The sequence below is a fragment of the Lolium rigidum genome, chromosome 5, assembly GCF_022539505.1.
Source record: "Lolium rigidum isolate FL_2022 chromosome 5, APGP_CSIRO_Lrig_0.1, whole genome shotgun sequence".
NCBI lineage: Eukaryota > Viridiplantae > Streptophyta > Magnoliopsida > Poales > Poaceae > Lolium > Lolium rigidum.
In genome coordinates this window covers 110,574,954-110,590,391 of record NC_061512.1, presented here as the reverse complement: position 1 = coordinate 110,590,391, position 15,438 = coordinate 110,574,954, and the positions used below count along the sequence as shown (strand labels likewise).

Genomic DNA, 15,438 nt, shown 5'->3' with positions numbered 1-15,438 from the left:
CTAATCTTATCACGAACTCTATTTGTAGAGTACTTGACTAGCTATAGGGCTATGAATAGATTCTAGCTAAATAGGAGCTAGGTTAAGAAGCTAGTTCCCTTCTATGGCTAAACTATGTTTTCTCCTCGTTGGATGTGATATCTGACTCCACCGACGAGGTCCCGTCTCTTGAAGTAGTTGTTGACTCCTCGGCCTTTGAGTTGCACTGTAGATCCTCCTTTGATGCCTCCATATCTAAGCAGGGGATTTAAGAGTGGGATGAGTACGAGCGTACTCAACAAGTTCATTATAGGAAAGAGGTGTTTAATGCACTAGCTACGGCATTAGACCAGAAAGTCTAATACCAATGCAGGTTTTCATAATCATTTCTTCAAGAGGTTGCTTTTATTCGAAGAACTATGTCCGTCAGCCTTCACCGGTTTACTAGAACTTCATGGAGCTCCTTTCCGGCCGCGTTCGCAGCTTCCATATCCCGGAACGAGGAGTGACAGGTCACGGTTCTTTACACTCGCAGAGGTGTGTTGCTTTACCCATAAGAGATCTTAACCTTGGTGCCAACCGGGAATGACCCGTCCACACTTCCTATGGTGTGAGGCCCGAGTATAAGGTCTAGCCAATCATGTTCCTCCGCTACCTCGAACACCCACCCTTTGTTGCATACCCCGACCCCGGGTCCTCGTCGGTCCTCTTATACCACTTAAGGATGGACCCCGACCACGACAACAGCTTTGGGATCGAACCAAACTCCTTCGCCGGTAGGCCGCAACCCATCATAGACCGCAATACCGTGGGGACTTTAGGCTTCCCCAGCCCCACCGCTTGCACTTCGAGCGACAAGTGTCTACGGACTATGCCGTGGGGACTTAAGGCTTCCCCAGCCCACCGCTTGCCCCGACGGATACAAGTGTCTACGGTAAAGCGCATCCGTTGATGAACGAGAGGTGGAAACACTTTTGACTACTCCGTCCCACTCCGGATCTTATGGTTAACACGGATATTACGGCACAAGAATCACTCGGCGACATTTGTTGTTTAATCCTAGATGGATATAAGCCCGTGCAATGGAACCTCCACCATATCAACACAATCCATGGTTCCATTGCCCACCACATAGTCATATTCATAGTTATGAAAGTAGTGGTTTTGATTTTTTGTGCAATAGTGATAACCATAATACTTTGCAAGTAATTTGATAAAAATACTCAAATGACATGAGCAAGTGATGAACTTGCCTTTCTTGACTGCAAGATTATGCAGCAAGGTCTTCGTTACGCAATAACTCCAAATTCTGAAATAGCATCATCGTCCGGTAAGGACGATGTTTAAAAGATTGGCAAGGATGCAATAATGCATAAGAATGAGATGCAATCGCTCTAAGCGTGACCTAACCCCGATGATTTAGGATTAGTGAGTTGAAATGATTTGTTTAGGGTGTGTTCACTTTTAGAGTGATTCCACAAACAAAGTTCTTATTAGTGTTTTGTTGTCTTAGAATCATAGACAATTGGTATAATGCGCAATAACAATCATATACACCAAGGAATAGTAGTTGTATAATAATTAAAGAGCAGCTTGTCAATTTTAAGTCCTATAGTGCAATGTTAATGATTACTTGTTATATATTTTAAAAGAATAACTTTTGAAGAACAGGTTCTTTAATAAAGAACAAGTATAATAATTCGGGTTATGAAGTTCTATGGTTTTCTCTGGGTTCCAAATAATTTCTGGAGTAAGGATGGGATGGATCACAACAAAGTTGAATTCATCGGTAACTAGGGCTTGTATGGTTTTACTTAAGTATAATCAACTTAAGCAATGGTTATAAATGGTTGCTACCATGGTTGGTTATATCTTACTGGTGACAGTTAGCTAGGGTGTATAGGTCCTATTAGGCAGGGTTGATGGCTATTCTTTATTTTCTTAAAAAGAATAACTTTTGAAGAACATACTTCTTAAGTACTAAGAAGTATATCAACTAGGGTTGAGGTTGTCTAGGTTTGCTACTGGATCCACTAAGTAATGAATAGTTGGCTTCTAGGTATGATGGTTCATAAGTATCTAACACTAGTAGGGTTTAGTGGAGTATGGTATATGATGCTCAATATTGGGTATGGTTGCTATGAGGATTCATCACAAAGGTGTGATGCTAAATATGGATACTTAGGATGATGGCCTTGGTAATAAGAACTAGGGTTTACACTTGGTTGATTCTACTAGGTCATCTGGTTTTATTTGGGTGAGATCATGAAATACTAATTTAGTAGTGATAGGACCTCTATTATTTTATAAGGACATGAACATGCATTTAGTTGCTAATTATGGATTCATGAATGTAAAGAAGGTAATAAGATAACATACTATAACCTAGGGTTTAGGTTTAGAGGCAAATTAGGGTTGACATATAATAATAGAGCTAGGGTTCCTAATGAATTTAGGGTTTTAGGGTTTCACACGAAGTGATAGGGTTGTAATTTTATTCAATAAGGAATTAGGGTTTCCTAATTACCATATAGTTCTTAGGTTAATAATTTTATGATAATGTTGAAGTTATTAATCAATTTAAAATAAACATAAGTTTGAATTTGGCATTTTACTATTTTTAAAGATTCAATAATTAAGATAAGTATTATTTAGGGTTTTAAATAATAGTGGAAGTAATGATCAATTTAGGATTTTCATAAGGTTTATCATAACCATTTACAAACATTTGTTGTTTTATATGACCTCTTAATGCAAAGTAATATTTAATATTTTCTTTATGTAAAAAAATAGAAATAAGAAAATTATATGTTTAGTATTTAGGTCTTAATAGTTTAAGATTTAAATTAGTCCTCTAAAATTTAGAGGAAAATTCAAATTGTTGTTCCTTTGATTTCAAAGTATTTGTTTTATATTATTATTATAGAGGTACTTTTATGATACTCACTTTTAATTATTAGTTGTTATTTAATTAATTTTAAATGATAAAAATTTAATAGGAAAAGAAAAGGGAAAAAAAATAGACCAAATGGCCTCGGTGGATTGGTCCAATGGCCCGGCCAATTAAGTCCGGCCCAACCTGGTCGAGTCGGGTGTAGTAGACCGGACCCGACCCTTCCATCGGTCGCACACACGCCCTTCTCTTCTACCTCTCTCGCTCACGACATCCTCACCCCGCTCGCACTCCTCGGCTCGCGGCGTTGCCGTTTTCTCCTCGCCGCCTCCGGCCCTCTCCAGCGCCGGCGTGATGGGGCTTTGCTCCGCCTCGCTGCTCTCTACCGCCTCCTCCCGGTCGATTTGATCCTCGAGGTCTTAATCACCCGCTCCCAACCCCGGAACCCTACCTACCGCCGGCCGATTTGGCCATCGCCGGCCTCCTCCTCCGACACCGATCCACGGCGTGGCCTCACCACGGACCTCCCTGCCATCTACCACCGCCTCAGCGCCGCCCCTTTCCCGCACGCGTGCTTCACGGCAACCCTAGCCCACGGGAGGCTCGGTCGCCGGCGTAGTTTCCGCCACCGCCGCGGGCGAGACTCGCTGTGATGACGGTGAATTGGTGGTGTGGTGCTGCGGTGTTGTTGTACTCGATGGAGCGGTGTGGTGTTGGTGGTGACTACCGCATCCACGACGCCGGCCGGACGGCGTCTACGACCGCAACCCCGGCGTCCATGTACCGGTGGTGATGCTGCTAGTACGAGTGGTGGTACTACTCGTGATGTGGGCGGCGGTGCTGTTGTGGTGGTGGTGCTGCTCTCGAGCTGTGGTGCTCGACATCGATGGACGGCGCTGCAAACGCAACCTCGGTGTCGAATAGCTCGCCTACGCCATGTATTCCACTCGTGAGCTAAATTCCTCTCCTCCCTGTCTATGCCCTGGTTACAAAGTTGGGGTTATAAAATGACTACTGCATCATACATGTGCTCCTGGTGGTACATGTCCGTTTATAGTGGGGTTAAATATTGGGATTCAATTGATCATTTCCTGATAATTGAGTGTGATTACTCGTGCCTTGTGGGACTTGAGCTAGTCAAGTACTAAACTACCTGATATTTGTAATATGCTTAATTTGGTGCCTCAACTTGGATGATTTGCTCACCCCATATTTGACGGAACTCGAACTCGGACAGGTTCGAGTCAACCGGAGTAATTCAGCTATACCCTTGTGTATCTTATTACTGAATTTGGAAATGTGAGATGCATCCATATTTGCTTGCGGATTGATGCTTTGTTTGGTGGCTTGCTTATGAGCTTAGATATATACTTATATTACTGTGCTGTAACTATGGTACTACTTGGTTGGCCTGGGATGAATGTCCTGGACCCTAAGTAGATTCATGTAATATATTGGTTATTAACTCGTTGGCTTGTGGTGATGACTAAAGCATGTGCATATATTATCTCGAACAGAGTTGTGCTGGAGTGCACAAAGTGATGTTTTATTATCTTCTTGGATAGATGTATTGATGGATTTTATTCATGCTCCTTACTGCCCTCTCTTTTTGTGTTTAGGGTTTGAGCTCCTGGTTCCAGGGATCACCAGCTCAAGCTGGTGATCTAGCTCCCCCCACAGCTGCCACCACTCTGTTTCTTTCTTTATTTAGAACTGATAAGTACAGAGCTATGCTTGATCTAGCCAATGATGCAAAGGCTGAGGCACAAAATTGTAATAAGAACGAGATACTCACATGTGCCTCCCTAATTTCTCGATGATGATCATGCATAGCACTTCTATGCACATCCGAGAGAAATAATTCCTTCTAATCCTCCTGGACTAGATCTAGTTGCAGGGTGGTTGGATCTAAGCGTTGATGCCCTTGGTAGCTTGTCCTTCCGATTTTTGATATATCCAACCTGCTCGGCATGCTTTCCTCTCCGAGCTTCTCCCCTTTCTAGCTGCTGAGCTCGGTGGTTGTTCTTGGTGAACTGGAGATGACTAAAAGATATGTGTGGGCGTACAGAGAAGCTACAGGAATGGTTTGCTAGTGTGTGCATACTATGGTTTGGCTGGCTGCTTGTTATTTTGCTTTTGTACTTCGAACTACTGATTGTGGCATCGACAGACACACAGCAATGCATGTGTGTGAGCTGCTGGGTGTGGCCTTATCTCTTGTGCAGAGTTGACAATTTGGGTTTCTCCTCCTCCTAGTGCAAGCTTCGGCTGAGCCTTATACTTATCCTATGTTGGCCTTTATTTTGGTACATCCAAGTGTATAATCCACGCGGGCTTCTCCTGATGGTTTCTAAATAGTTTGACTTGGTTCATATTGACAATTTCATGTCAATATAGAATCCAAATTTAAATGGAAAAGGTTGTGGCTTAATTTTTTTATAAGGAGCTAGTGCTAATTTGACATTAGTCACTTGATAACTTGTTGCCTTTTGTCTGCTTAGCTGCCTATCAATTACTTGTCATTGTTGCCTAAAGATTTGATGATTAGCTGCCTGAAATGATGATGCCTCGTTGATGCCTTCGCTGGAATGGGAATAAATGTTCTCTCGATTATCTCCTGTTGCCTTCTAAAGTGTTGCCTACTTACTTAACTTGATGATTCCAGTGAAATTAGGAAATCTGGACTAGTTCCCGGGTTTCCTAAGTACTAGCTCCAACATTAAATTTGCATCTCCTCAGGAAATGCATACATTCTAACCAATCAACAACCCTCTTTTGTTTTTGTCTACTTTTGCAGGAAAAGAAGATGTTGGGAAATTGGAGAAGATTAGATTTAGGAATTCTTTTATTTCTATTTTCTATTCTTTGTAATTTGGTTTCTTTTTATGGAGTCTGTAAATAATTGAATTATGATAATTGTAATAAGGTTTAAATTATCTATCTATTTTGAATTATCAAATGTGTTAACTTTTACATATTGTATTTAATATTATAGTGTGGAATTCAAATTCAATTCAATATCTTATTTGAGTTCATGTTATTTATATTTGGTTTGAATTCAAACTTGTTCTCCCAAAAACACATGAATACACAAAGGTCATGTCGAAATTTGTTGCACTTACATCGATGTCTAACTCAATTCCACCGATGCAAGAGAAACCTCGATCACTTTGACAGTTTTAAACAAAAGCGCGAAAATTCCCCGGATTTTTTATGCATGAATGCAATGCACACATCTGTTTCCTCTATTTTTGTAACCCCAATACCTGGGATATTACAGTCTCTACCCCTTAAACTAAACTTCGTCCTCGAAGTTTGAACTCTCTCACGTTTCGGAGTGTGGATCTGACCTGTGCAGACTACGACTTTTCTCGAACTCCGTATTGATCTTGTTAGATATATTTGGATATATCCCTTGTCCAGATTCTTCCTGGAATCCCTTAGTGTCTGTCTCTGAACATCAGTTTCTTACTCCAGTTCTCCGATTTTCTTCCTGGAGTCTAATAATATCTGTCTCTGAACCATGGTTCTTACTTTGATTCATTAATCTATTCCAACTTTATAAGCTTGTTTCCTTTCTCATTGAAGATTCAATGATTGAGACTTCTTCTTGTCCTCGACAGTCTTAATTGAGGACTAATTGGATAACATTCTCCTATTTGATCAAATAGGTCTTTGTTTTCCCTTAGTACCAAAATTGCGATAATGGTGCTTAATAAGGTACTAACCATGGAAATGGTTGTGATGGTTTATTTTCCTAGGAATGGATTAGACTCATTTAGTCCATCCAATCATGGTTTATAGTTGATACCAATAACTATTTTGGGTTATTTAGGTTCCATGAAAGGAATCATTCTATTAGTCTGTGGTTCTGGTATGGTCAATTTCCTTCGGTCTTTGGTCTTCTTGAGCTGAATTTGGTCTATGGTATTTTCTTCGTCCAACTTCATTAACATTAGCTGACTTGAGCTTTCGTACTTCTGAGTAAATATTACTCCCTTTCTCCAGTCATAGTCCACTTCTTATTTCCTCGAGGTATGAACCTCGGCTTCTGGTCTGACTTCCTTCTGAAAGTATTGTTCATCAATCTTATGAAAATAAGATCGAACTTCCTCTCAGTGCAGACCTTCTTCTTCTATCTTGCTCAAAATATTGAGTTATTGTACATCCAACTCAATGTTTACTCTACCCCCTTAGAGTTTTCTTATGGTCTTCAACTTCTTTTCTTCCAACTATTGAGCTTATGATTAGAATATTGGTCTGGGTATAGCTTGTGGTTTGTTCTTATTCTAAGGTTTCGCGAAGAATCTTTGTGGTGTATCCACTCAATTGTGGACATCCATCATGAATCCTTTAACTAAATGTTTATAGATCTTAATTATTTGACTGACAAGATTTTTATTTGTTCACAAACTTTTGTTACAACTAATTAAATCGTGGACTATTTGTAATATCCACTGATACCAGTGTGGTTATTATCCCAACTGTGGCTATTTGATATTTAAAAATGTACTCTATTATAGGTCTTGATCAACTGGACGAGACATCTTCTGCTTTATCTCGCAGTCTTGGTCCTATACCACAGCTATGGTCTTCTGATATCAACTATGGTCTTCTTATATCTGCTATGGTTTCTTAAGTCATCTTCCTTTTTCGAGGGTTTATTGTTGCAAGAAAACCACTAACTGACACTATGATTATAGTATTCAAAGTGATTTCCCATGCATTCCCTCTTCTATGTTGACTATGGATCTGCTTGAGCTTCACCATAATCACCAGCTTTCTCACCTTCATGCTTCTAATGTACTAAAGTACTCCTCTGTTGAGGTAAAGCATGAGTTTAGGTTGGTACTTCCTTCGAGTATTGTGGTTGCTTCCCACAACTTTGTTTCCTTTATCCGATGAACCTTCTTCTTGTCTTCATAATCTTCAGAAATCGTCACTTCCTCACACGTTTTCCATTACCCTCTAGATCTATAGCATCAAGTAAGAACTTGATATTGCAACATGCATTTGCATATCGAAGTCAAACTTCATGCATGGATCTAGTCAATCAATAAAAATCCAATAAAATCCAAGAAGATTCAGCTTTGTGCATATAATACACACCATCATAAGCCTGAATATAATAGTTGAGTAAGACATCTCTAAACATCAGGCTCTGATGTGTAGTATATAACACCACATAATTTAGGTTTATATCGTGATACTTAGCACGAATATGTGGGATTCTACTATTTGTCTCAACATTTACCTTAATTGCACATTTGCAATGAGATAAACTTGAAATAAAATGGTCTAGGATATTTGTGGTTAACCTAATTTTCTTTGGAAGTATTGGCTTAACTTTAATTTTATTGAGGACTATCTCACATGATATGTCTAGGTTCTAACATTGCTATTCTAAACACATAACTATGGAAATATAGCTCCTACACTTCCCAGTGTTTATATTATCATAAAACTATGGTTATGATGTGCTTGGCACACTTCCCATGGTTTTGGAACATAATTCTTGCACTATTGGTGAACACCTGACTTCTTGTTGTACTCCTCCTAAGTATTTATGACGTTCTATTCCATCACATAATGATTCTCAAGTGAATCTTATATGATTACTATCCCTACCATGTATGTAGACATATTTTATTCCTACCTCTCTTACTTACCTTCCATGATTGACTCATCATGGTCTATACTACTTCATATTACTTGTTTGTATCACTTACTATCAGTTGTTTCACATGTTTAGATAAATTTTACTTACTCATTACTTGTCTTAACATATACCTTCTATTAGGATATCTTAATTAATTTCATTAATTGATATAATTCCTATTACCAGTCTGGATAACTCTTACTTAATCATCACATATGTTGGTACACATCTTCCAATAGGATATCTTCCTTATGGTTGTATCCTCTCTTTGGACTACCATGTTATTGTATACCAACTGTGGTCTACTCATAATTATTTTAGGGTCTTAAGAGTATCCTACATAATTTGAGATTAGCTAGCTAACATTACTTAGGAAATGGTAGGAATTGTTGACTCAAGTGTGTCAGGATTATTCTCAAGTGAATATCCATCTCAAGTCATAAAAAGATTTGGTTTACTAAGACAACTTCCTATAGACACTACCAATCCTATAGGTCTCCTTTAAAGGGTTTTAATCCTAAGGTCAAAGCATTTGCTCTGATACCAATCTGTGGTGACCCGGCATACCACCGCATGGTGTAGTATGCAAGTCCGATATAACACCAATGAAACACCGTTCCACTAGTATTATATCGCTCGAGTGGTACAACGAAAACATATGCGGGTCCAAGGTATGTCTATAGAATTACAACACCGACTACGTTACATAAGATCATCACAGCCTCCTACTTTACAATGAGGTAAACCGCAAGTAAACTCCGAAGAACGACTCGTAGTCTAATCTTATCACGAACTCTATTTGTAGAGTACTTGACTAGCTATAGGGCTATGAATAGATTCTAGCTAAATAGGAGCTAGGTTAAGAAGCTAGTTCCCTTCTATGGCTAAACTATGTTTTCTCCTCGTTGGATGTGATATCTGACTCCACTGACAGGGTCCCGTCTCTTGAAGTAGTTGTTGACTCCTCGGCCTTTGAGTTGCACTGTAGATCCTCCTTTGATGCCTCCATATCTAAGCAGGGATTTAAGAGTGGGATGAGTACGAGCGTACTCAACAAGTTCATTATAGGAAAGAGGTGTTTAATGCACTAGCTACGGCATTAGACCGGAAAGTCTAATACCAATGCAGGTTTTCATAATCATTTCTTCAAGAGGTTGCTTTTATTCGGAAGAACTATGTCCGTCGGCCTTCACCGGTTTACTAGAACTTCATGGAGCTCCTTTCCGGCCGCGTTCGCAGCTCCATATCCCGGAACAGGGAGTGACAGGTCACGGTTCTTTACACTCGCGAGAGGTGTGTTGCTTTACCCATAAGAGATCTTAACCTTGGTGCCAACCGGGAATGACCCGTCCACACTTCCTATGGTGTGAGGCCCGGTATAAGGTCTAGCCAATCATGTTCCTCCGCTACCTCGAACACCCACCCTTTGTTGCATACCCCGACCCTGGGTCCTCGTCGGTCCTCTTATACCACTTAAGGATGGACCCCGACCACGACAACAGTTTGGGATCGAACCAAACTCCTTCGCCGGTAGCCGCAACCCATCATAGACCGCAATACCGTGGGGACTTTAGGCTTCCCAGCCCACCGCTTGCACTTCGAGCGACAAGTGTCTACGGACTATGCCGTGGGGACTTAAGGCTTCCCCAGCCCACCGCTTGCCCCGACGGATACAAGTGTCTACGGTAAAGCGCATCCGTTGATGAACGAGAGGTGGAAACACTTTTGACTACTCCGTCCCACTCCGGATCTTATGGTTAACACGGATATTACGGCACAAGAATCACTGGCGACATTTGTTGTTTAATCCTAGATGGATATAAGCCCGTGCAATGGAACCTCCACCATATCAACACAATCCATGGTTCCATTGCCCACCACATAGTCATATTCATAGTTATGAAAGTAGTGGTTTTGATTTTTTGTGCAATAGTGATAACCATAATACTTTGCAAGTAATTTGATAAAAATACTCAAATGACATGAGCAAGTGATGAACTTGCCTTTCTTGACTGCAAGATTATGCAGGCAAGGTCTTCGTTACGCAATAACTCCAAATTCTGAAATAGCATCATCGTCCGGTAAGGACGATGTTTAAAAGATTGGCAAGGATGCAATAATGCATAAGAATGAGATGCAATCGCTCTAAGCGTGACCTAACCCCGATGATTTAGGATTAGTGAGTTGAAATGATTTGTTTAGGGTGTGTTCACTTTTAGAGTGATTCCACAAACAAAGTTCTTATTAGTGTTTTGTTGTCTTAGAATCATAGACAATTGGTATAATGCGCAATAACAATCATATACACCAAGGAATAGTAGTTGTATAATAATTAAAGAGCAGTTGTCAATTTTAAGTCCTATAGTGCAATGTTAATGATTACTTGTTATATATTTTAAAAGAATAACTTTTGAAGAACAGGTTCTTTAATAAAGAACAAGTATAATAATTCGGGTTATGAAGTTCTATGGTTTTCTACGGGTTCCAAATAATTTCCGGAGTAAGGATGGGATGGATCACAACAAAGTTGAATTCATCGGTAACTAGGGCTTGTATGGTTTTACTTAAGTATAATCAACTTAAGCAATGGTTATAAATGGTTGCTACCATGGTTGGTTATATCTTACCGGTGACAGATTAGCTAGGGTGTATAGGTCCTATTAGGCAGGGGTTGATGGCTATTCTTTATTTTCTTAAAAAGAATAACTTTTGAAGAACATACTTCTTAAGTACTAAGAAGTATATCAACTAGGGTTGAGGTTGTCTAGGTTTGCTACTTGGATCCACTAAGTAATGAATAGTTGGCTTCTAGGTATGATGGTTCATAAGTATCTAACACTAGTAGGGTTTAGTGGAGTATGGTATATGATGCTCAATATTGGGTATGGTTGCTATGAGGATTCATCACAAAGGTGTGATGCTAAATATGGATACTTAGGATGATGGCCTTGGTAATAAGAACTAGGGTTTACACTTGGTTGATTCTACTAGGTCATCTGGTTTTATTTGGGTGAGATCATGAAATACTAATTTAGTAGTGATAGGACCTCTATTATTTTATAAGGACATGAACATGCATTTAGTTGCTAATTATGGATTCATGAATGTAAAGAAGGTAATAAGATAACATACTATAACCTAGGGTTTAGGTTTAGAGGCAAATTAGGGTTGACATATAATAATAGAGCTAGGGTTCCTAATGAATTTAGGGTTTTAGGGTTTCACACGAAGTGATAGGGTTGTAATTTTATTCAATAAGGAATTAGGGTTTCCTAATTACCATATAGTTCTTAGGTTAATAATTTTATGATAATGTTGAAGTTATTAATCAATTTAAAATAAACATAAGTTTGAATTTGGCATTTTACTATTTTTAAAGATTCAATAATTAAGATAAGTATTATTTAGGGTTTTAAATAATAGTGGAAGTAATGATCAATTTAGGATTTTCATAAGGTTTATCATAACCATTTACAAACATTTGTTGTTTTATATGACCTCTTAATGCAAAGTAATATTTAATATTTTCTTTATGTAAAAAAATAGAAATAAGAAAATTATATGTTTAGTATTTAGGTCTTAATAGTTTAAGATTTAAATTAGTCCTCTAAAATTTAGAGGAAAATTCAAATTGTTGTTCCTTTGATTTCAAAGTATTTGTTTTATATTATTATTATAGAGGTACTTTTATGATACTCACTTTTAATTATTAGTTGTTATTTAATTAATTTTAAATGATAAAAATTTAATAGGAAAAGAAAAGGGAAAAAAAAAATAGACCAAATGGCCTGGTGGATTGGTCCAATGGCCTGGCCAATTAAGTCCGGCCCAACCTGGTCGAGTCAGGTGTAGTAGACCGGACCCGACCCTTCCATCGGTCGCACACACGCCCTTCTCTTCTACCTCTCTCGCTCACGACATCCTCACCCCGCTCGCACTCCCTGGCTCTGCGGCGTTGCCGTTTTCTCCTCGCCGCCTCCGGCCCTCTCCAGCGCCGGCGTGATGGGGCTTTGCTCCGCCTCGCTGCTCTCTACCGCCTCCTCCCGGTCGATTTGATCCTCGAGGTCTTAATCACCCGCTCCCAACCCCGGAACCCTACCTACTGCCGGCCGATTTGGCCATCGCCGGCCTCCTCCTCCGACACTGATCCACGGCGTGGCCTCACCACGGACCTCCCTGCCATCTACCACTGCCTCAGCGCCGCCCCTTTCCCGCACGCGTGCTTCACGGCAACCCTAGCCCACGGGAGGCTCGGTCGCCGGCGTGTTTCCGCCACCGCCGCGGGCAGACTGCTGTGATGACGGTGAATTGGTGGTGTGGTGCTGCGGTGTTGTTGTACTGATGGAGCGGTGTGGTGTTGGTGGTGACTACTGCATCCACGACGCCGGCCGGACGGCGTCTACGACCGCAACCCCGGCGTCCATGTACTGGTGGTGATGCTGCTAGTACAGTGGTGGTACTACTGTGATGTGGGCGGCAGTGCTGTTGTGGTGGTGGTGCTGCTCTGAGCTGTGGTGCTCGACATCGATGGACGGCGCTGCAAACGCAACCTCGGTGTCGAATAGCTCGCCTACGCCATGTATTCCACTGTGAGCTAAATTCCTCTCCTCCCTGTCTATGCCCTGGTTACAAAGTTGGGGTTATAAAATGACTACTGCATCATACATGTGCTCCTGGTGGTACATGTCTGTTTATAGTGGGGTTAAATATTGGGATTCAATTGATCATTTCCTGATAATTGAGTGTGATTACTGTGCCTTGTGGGACTTGAGCTAGTCAAGTACTAAACTACCTGATATTTGTAATATGCTTAATTTGGTGCCTCAACTTGGATGATTTGCTCACCCCATATTTGACGGAACTGAACCTGGACAGTTCAGTCAACTGGAGTAATTCAGCTATACCCTTGTGTATCTTATTACTGAATTTGGAAATGTGAGATGCATCCATATTTGCTTGCAGATTGATGCTTTGTTTGGTGGCTTGCTTATGAGCTTAGATATATACTTATATTACTGTGCTGTAACTATGGTACTACTTGGTTGGCCTGGGATGAATGTCCTGGACCCTAAGTAGATTCATGTAATATATTGGTTATTAACTGTTGGCTTGTGGTGATGACTAAAGCATGTGCATATATTATCCTGAACAGAGTTGTGCTGGAGTGCACAAAGTGATGTTTTATTATCTTCTTGGATAGATGTATTGATGGATTTTATTCATGCTCCTTACTGCCCTCTCTTTTTGTGTTTAGGGTTTGAGCTCCTGGTTCCAGGGATCACCAGCTCAAGCTGGTGATCTAGCTCCCCCCACAGCTGCCACCACTCTGTTTCTTTCTTTATTTAGAACTGATAAGTACAGAGCTATGCTTGATCTAGCCAATGATGCAAAGGCTGAGGCACAAAATTGTAATAAGAACAGATACTCACATGTGCCTCCCTAATTTCTCGATGATGATCATGCATAGCACTTCTATGCACATCTGAGAGAAATAATTCCTTCTAATCCTCCTGGACTAGATCTAGTTGCAGGGTGGTTGGATCTAAGCGTTGATGCCCTTGGTAGCTTGTCCTTCTGATTTTTGATATATCCAACCTGCTGGCATGCTTTCCTCTCTGAGCTTCTCCCCTTTCTAGCTGCTGAGCTCAGTGGTTGTTCTTGGTGAACTGGAGATGACTAAAAGATATGTGTGGGCGTACAGAGAAGCTACAGGAATGGTTTGCTAGTGTGTGCATACTATGGTTTGGCTGGCTGCTGTTATTTTGCTTTTGTACTTCTGAACTACTGATTGTGGCATCGACAGCACACAGCAATGCATGTGTGTGAGCTGCTGGGTGTGGCCTTATCTCTTGTGCAGGTTGACAATTTGGGTTTCTCCTCCTCCTAGTGCAAGCTTCGGCTGAGCCTTATACTTATCCTATGTTGGCCTTTATTTTGGTACATCCAAGTGTATAATCCACGCGGGCTTCTCCTGATGGTTTCTAAATAGTTTGACTTGGTTCATATTGACAATTTCATGTCAATATAGAATCCAAATTTAAATGGAAAAGGTTGTGGCTTAATTTTTTTATAAGGAGCTAGTGCTAATTTGACATTAGTCACTTGATAACTTGTTGCCTTTTGTCTGCTTAGCTGCCTATCAATTACTTGTCATTGTTGCCTAAAGATTTGATGATTAGCTGCCTGAAATGATGATGCCTCGTTGATGCCTTCGCTGGAATGGGAATAAATGTTCTCTGATTATCTCCTGTTGCCTTCTAAAGTGTTGCCTACTTACTTAACTTGATGATTCCAGTGAAATTAGGAAATCTGGACTAGTTCCCAGGTTTCCTAAGTACTAGCTCCAACATTAAATTTGCATCTCCTCAGGAAATGCATACATTCTAACCAATCAACAACCCTCTTTTGTTTTTGTCTACTTTTGCAGGAAAAGAAGATGTTGGGAAATTGGAGAAGATTAGATTTAGGAATTCTTTTATTTCTATTTTCTATTCTTTGTAATTTGGTTTCTTTTTATGGAGCTGTAAATAATTGAATTATGATAATTGTAATAAGGTTTAAATTATCTATCTATTTTGAATTATCAAATGTGTTAACTTTTACATATTGTATTTAATATTATAGTGTGGAATTCAAATTCAATTCAATATCTTATTTGAGTTCATGTTATTTATATTTGGTTTGAATTCAAACTTGTTCTCCCAAAAACACATGAATACACAAAGGTCATGTCGAAATTTGTTGCACTTACATCGATGTCTAACTCAATTCCACCGATGCAAGAGAAACCTCGATCACTTTGACAGTTTTAAACAAAAGCGCGAAAATTCCCCGGATTTTTTATGCATGAATGCAATGCACACATCTGTTTCCTCTATTTTTGTAACCCCAATACCTGGGATATTAC

The 15,438-nt window shown here is 40.1% G+C and overlaps 1 long non-coding RNA gene across 1 annotated transcript; it reads left to right on the top strand.

Moving 5' to 3' along the window:
* Positions 1-12,494: 12,494 nt before the first annotated feature.
* Positions 12,495-15,114, top strand: LOC124655172. Its single transcript, XR_006988589.1, has 2 exons — positions 12,495-13,120; positions 14,959-15,114. It is a non-coding gene; the product is annotated as an uncharacterized LOC124655172 (long non-coding RNA).
* Positions 15,115-15,438: the final 324 nt, after the last annotated feature.